Source organism: Mus caroli, unplaced genomic scaffold, assembly GCF_978045245.1.
Source record: "Mus caroli unplaced genomic scaffold, Mus_caroli_1 scaffold_3, whole genome shotgun sequence".
NCBI classification, from domain to species: Eukaryota; Metazoa; Chordata; class Mammalia; order Rodentia; family Muridae; genus Mus; species Mus caroli.
In genome coordinates, this window is record NW_028227258.1 from 157510340 (window position 1) to 157516620 (window position 6281).

At 43.3% G+C, this 6281-nt stretch overlaps 1 pseudogene; it reads right to left on the reverse strand.

Moving 5' to 3' along the window:
• Positions 1–1557: 1557 nt before the first annotated feature.
• Positions 1558–2433, reverse strand: LOC110291697 (POU domain, class 5, transcription factor 1 pseudogene; annotated as a pseudogene).
• Between the last annotated feature and the right edge of the window lie 3848 nt (positions 2434–6281).

Here is a 6281-nt window from a genome sequence, read left to right on the forward strand (position 1 = left end):
ATCCTAACAAGTGATAACAGCTATTTACAATGTGTGGGGATATACGCATGTGCACTAGAGCATAGGACTCTTGGATTCGTATTAGTGAGTAGATGCTTTATATTCTATGTAAAGATGGAAGTTGAGTGGGCCCACAGACAGCTGAAGATTTCACACATTCTAGTTGGTTTTAAGAAAAGAAATGAACTTCCTTAATGCTAAAGCTAGTTTCCTGTATTATGAAATACAAATGATATAGCAAGTTTTAAATCAACAGAGTATTATTTTTTATTGACCTTGAACTAGTCTCAGTCAATTGCATGGATATATTGATTACATTTTACCTTAAATGCACACAGTTGTAATTTGTCATTAAGGTATTTAGATAAAGACTAAAATGTACTTGCTTCTGGGCTAGACATGGTGATACATGTCTGCCATTCCAGTACTTGTGAAGTGGAGGTAGAGAGATCACAAGTTCAAGACCCTCCTCCACTGTATAGTGAATTCCAATCTATGACTACAGAGAGCTTCCTTGAACAAAAACATGGTTCTGAAAAGTTTTCTTACTGTTCTCCCCTCTTCCCATTGCAGCTTCCATTAGCTCTCATTGTGATCTGAAAATGTACCATATTCCTTACCACAATGAAATGTTGGGCTATCCTAATCTTTCTAACCCAGAAAGTGATTGTCTCCTTTTCCAGTTATACATACTTATGTAATACCCACACTTTAGGCAATATATTATTATATCCATACTTTAGACAGTGAACCATCAGACTGTCACTGTATTACACCACTATGTTCAATAAATCCCTAATTTACTTAATACCTTCTATTAATAGACCTAAGAGCACAGACAATTTAAAAGGCTCAAAGAATAGAACCCTGAGTATTTTGACATGCAAAGCCTTTCATGTTTCTATGCTTTTCCTTTGATCAACAATTAACAGAGATGGTGACAAAATCGTTTTAATAATGCATTCTTCATAAAATTATAGAAAATCTAATCTAAACAAAAAAGACCTGAAAAGGTTAATTTAAAAATGAAAGAACCTCAGCTAAGTGATGAAAATTGACCTATTTATGGCCACACCACCAGTTAATAGGAGAAGAATTGACTGACCTATGAGGCTTATGCCCTTTATGTTACATCATGCTGCCACACTGTTAGTAATGTCATTATTTTAGTCATTAATGTCATATTTAGCAATAATTAATACATTTTATAAAGAATTTCAGGCACTAGCCTCTTGCCTTTCTGACCCACTCATTATTTTCCACTATTAACTGCTAAGTGGTAATAGAACACAATAATCCCTCCTCCTTCCTACATGATAATAAGTGCCCTAGAAAGCCTTACTTACCAGCATTGAAGGAACTCTTTTATTTTAAACTGTGTGTCCCAGCCTTTTTATTTATTTATTTAAGAATAAAAGCTCTTGATCAACAGAATTACCGAACTTCGTCTCCCACCTCTACCCACAGCCATGTTGTGCTTTTAATCTCTCCTCAGTAAAATATTTTAATCCCAAAGCTCCAGGTTCTCTTTGTCTCCCTTCCTTGCCTTGGCTCACATCATCCCCAGGAATGGCTGGTTCCTCTGTTTGAATGCTTGGGAAAGCCCAGAGCAGTGACTGTGACAGAGGGAAAGGACTGGCCCTCAGGAAAAGGGACACAATATAGTGTGGTGCAGTGGGGGCTCCCATAGCCTGGGCACCAAAGTGGGTTCCTAGGGGCAGAGGAAAGGATACAGCCCCCTAACCCCCACCAGGAAACGGGTTCCTGCAGCCTGATACTCTTCTTGTTGGGAATAGTCAACGCTTGGTCTTTTGCACTTCTGGCACTGGTTAAAGAACCACAAAACCACATCTGTCTCCTTCCCAGGCTGCATGGAGATGGTAGTGATCTATTGCAGGGGTTTCAGGCACTTCAGAAACTTGTTTTTCAGGTTTTACTTCACAGGGTTCTCAATGCTACTTCTCTTACATTTTCTCTTTCTGGCCTGCACAAGGGTCTCCGATTTGCATATCTCCTGAAAGTTCTCATTGTTCAGTGCTTCCTCTACCTACTTCTTCAGCAGGGGCAGCAGTCTATACATGTTCTTAAGGCTGATTTGCAGGGCCTCAAGGGGCAGATGGTTGTCAGGCTGAACACCTTTCCAAAAAGAATTCCCAGGGTGAGCCCCACGTGTGCCTGGGTGTACCCCAAGGTGATCCTCTTCTTCTGCAGCAGCTGGAAAACTGCTCTAGATCCTTCTGTGGGACTTTCATGTCTTGAGACTCCTCTGGACTTGTTTCCACCTTCTTCAACTAAAGTACACTGGGGCGGGCGGCAGAGGACTCAAAAGAGAATCCCTCTGAGTTGTTCTCCACTCGTGCTCCTCAGGCTACAAAGTCTCCAAGCCAACCTGGGGACTAGACCCAGTCCAACCTGAGTTCCACAGTATGCCATCCCTCCATAGAAACTCATATGGAGGGGAATATGGGGAGATTTCCAATACCCCTAAGTCTGGTTCTATTCCAGGCCCACCTGGACGCCCTTGGAAACTTAGCCAGTTTCAAGGGTTCACGTAGCCCAGCTCCAGCCCTGCTGACTCATCACCCCCACCTGGAGGGTGTGAGAAGGCGAAGTCTGAAGCTAGCTGTCCAGTCATGGGGAAGGTGGGTACCCGGAGCCAGTGACTTGTTGGAAGGACAGCTTACATAGGGATGGTTTCACCTCTGAAGGAGCTCTTAAGCTGGCTTTCATTTCTCATCTTGATTTCTCTTCTGACAAAGAGTATTAATCTCCTGTGTGGTGCAGTCATGGCTTAGTCATTCTGAGTGAAAACATAAACGCAATGGTATCTCCTTGCCGAGTTTCTCACAAAAGAACATATATGGTGTCTCAGTAGCAATGTGGGACTTTTAAAAGAAATGATCTGGATATATCTGCAGGCCCATTCTGATCATTTCCACACCCATGTTCTGACACTTTGACTGTCAAGCATCCTTGCCCTTATTCAAAGTAACATACTTTGAATATACAGGTTTTCTCAAAACAAGGTGTACTACTTCCTCTCTCTGATTCTCCCTTCCTCTCCTTTCACCTCCTTTACCCTCTTTCTCTATCCCTGCCCCTCTCCTCTACACATTTCCCCTTTTCTTTATCTAATTACAACATTTTCATATGTACATGGCTTTGTTGAATCTTAGAGCATTTTCGTCTTTATGTTAATAATATGTATGGTATCTTTGAGACATCACATCCTTCATCAAACTATTCCATTAAAAGAGATTATTGCATTTAAAATATTTCTTTTGTTTGGATATCATTTTTTCAATTTTTTTTATTAGATATTTTCTTCATTTACATTTCAAATGCTATTCCAAAAGTCCCCTATACCCTTCCCCTGCCCTGCTCCCCTACCAACTCACTCACACTTCTTGGCCTTTGCGCTTCCCTGTACTGGGGCATATAAAGTTTGCAAGTCTAAGGGGCCTCTCTTCCCAATGATAGTCAAGAGGCAATCTTCTGCTACATACGCAGCTAGAGACATGAGCTCTGGGGTTAATGATTAGTTCATATTGTTGTTCCACCTATAGGGTTGCAGACCCCTTCAGCTCCTTGGGTACTTTCTCTAGCTCCTCTATTGGGGGCCATGTGTTCCATCCTACAGATGACTGTGAGCATCCTCTTCTGTATTTGCTAGGCACTGTCATGGCCTCACATGAGACAGCTATATCAGGGTCTTTTCAGCAAAATCTTGCTGGCATATGCAATAGTGTCTGCAGCTTCTGCATGTGGTGGCAGATTATGAGATGGAATCCTGGATGGGTCAGTGTCTGTTTGGTGTGTCCTTTTATCTTACTTCCATACTTTGCCTCTGTAACTCCTTCCATGGGATTTTGTTTCCTATTCTAGGGAGGAATGAAGTATCCACGTGTGGTTCTTCCTTCTTGATTTTCTTGTGCTTTGAAAATTGTATCTTGGGTATAGGTTTCTGAGCTAATATCCACTTATCAGTGAGTGTATATCATGTGACTTCTTTTGTGACTGGGTTACCTCACTCAGGATGATATCCCCATCCTTAGATATCTTACTTGTTTCTCTGGTGTCTGCCTCTAAAATGTAAATACTCTGAAAACAGTAGTTTATTATGTAGTTTTGAAACCATATCTTCTCTTGAATATAAAACATTGCGTATGAAAAACATATTTCTGTTGTATTTAAAGTAAAATTATTATTTAAATATTTCAATCACAAAATTAGAAACTTTAAGTGTCAGATTTCTGGAGCTGGATCCCTGAGCAGAACTTGGGCACTAGTTCCACACCCAGTCCCAAAACATCCTGAAGAAGTTCAATACCCAGGATCATTCATAGGTGAGGAAGCCACAACATCTGCCCCAACACATCATCATTGAGAGTAACTGGGACCAGCAGGATCCAGGGAAGCAGCAACCCCAACCCACCCAGTGGCACAGGTTCCTTCTTGTCTGAGCTGGTATTCTGAACAGACTTGGACACTACCTCTGCATCCAGTATCAAAACATCCAGAAAGAGCTCAACTCCCAGGCACTCTAACTCACCCAGGTTAATAAGTAAGGAGGCCACAGTATCTACAATATCTACCCCAACACCAGGAGTACCTGGGACCAGCAGGATCCAGGGATGAAGGAATAGCCTCCCCCTCCCAAACCGCCCCCACCCCCCGCACCCAACCAGTGACACATTCTTTCCAATCTGAGTCAGTGGCTTGAGCACTGGCTCCATATCCAGTCCCACAATATCCAGTAGATAAAACTCTACTGCCATGTGCTCTAACATGCCAAGGATCATAGGATCTTAGGAGTTTGGTCACAACAGGATTTCAGGATCCCAGAGAAAGCTTGACTTCCAGGAGCTCTGACACATTCAGGATCTCAGAATCACAGGATCCCAGAATAAGAGATCACAGAGACAGCTAGACTCTGAGGAGTTCTGACACAACGAAGGATCACAGGAGGGACAGGCTCCAGTCAGAGACAGCAAGGCCAGGTAGCACTAGGGATTAAACAGATGGGAAGAGGCAAGCTTAAGAACATAAGCAATAGAAATCAAGATAACAGCCAGGTGTGGTGATACGCTACTTTAATCCCAGCATTCAGGAGGCAGAGGCAGGTAGATTTCTGAGTTCAAGGCCAGTCTGGTCGACAAAGTGAGTTCCAGGACAGCCAGGGCTATACAGAGAAACCCTGTCTCAAAACAAAACAAAACAAAACAAAACAAACAAAAAATCAAGGTAGTCCCTTCCAGTCGGCACCACCACCAGGTCACCTTGGGCGCTGAGTCAGCAGACACACCCAAGTTCACTAGAGGACTCTCCACGCAATCGTAGGACCACCAGTGAGTGGAACACAAATTCTGTTCCATTCCAATCATGCAGGACATAAGACAGAATTAGGGAAGCAGTAAACCTGGCCTGACCAGGGTCATAAGTCTCTTCCGGTCAGTGCCAGCACCAGGTCATCTGGGCGAAGAGTCGGAGGACACCCCAAAAGGTGCCTAGAGGACAGCTTCTGAGGCAGACCCCATTGTGGGCTCCAGACATCCTGGCAACTTCCCAGCCAGAGGATAAGTGTCCTAAACGCCTTGGTGGACTATGTCAGAGCACCTGGGGAGGCCATCTTGGTTCCTGGATCTCTTTGAGAGTAGTCTGCCCAGGTGAGAGTGTGGACTACAGAAGCTAACAGCTTCTGGGACAGGCCCTATTTCAGACCTTTATCTTCTGCCAGGAGGCAGGTCCCAACGCCAGATATCTGTGTACCTTCCCTGCAAGAGGAGAGCTTGCCTGCAGAGAGCTCTCAGACCACTGAAACTCAGGAGAGAGCTAATATCCAAGGTCTGCTGATAGAGGCTAACAGAATCACAAGAGGGACAAGCTCTAAACAGAGACAACTATAACAACTAACTCCAGAGATTACCTGATGGTGAAAGGCAAAGATAAGAATCTTACTAACAGAAACCAAGACCACTCACCATAATCAGAACCCAGCACTCCCACCTCACCCAGTCCTGGGCACCCCAACACACCTGAAAACTTAGACCCGGATGTAAAAGCATATCTCATGATAATCGTAGAGGACATCAAGAAGGACTTCAATAACTCACTTAAAGAAATACAGGAGAACACTGCTAAAGAGTTACAAGTCCTAAAAGAAAAACAGGAAAACACAACTCATCATCATACTCATCAAAGGTAAAATCCTCCAAGAGGAATTCTCAGTTCTGAATATCTATGCTCCAAATGCAAAGGCAGCCACATTCATTAAAGACACT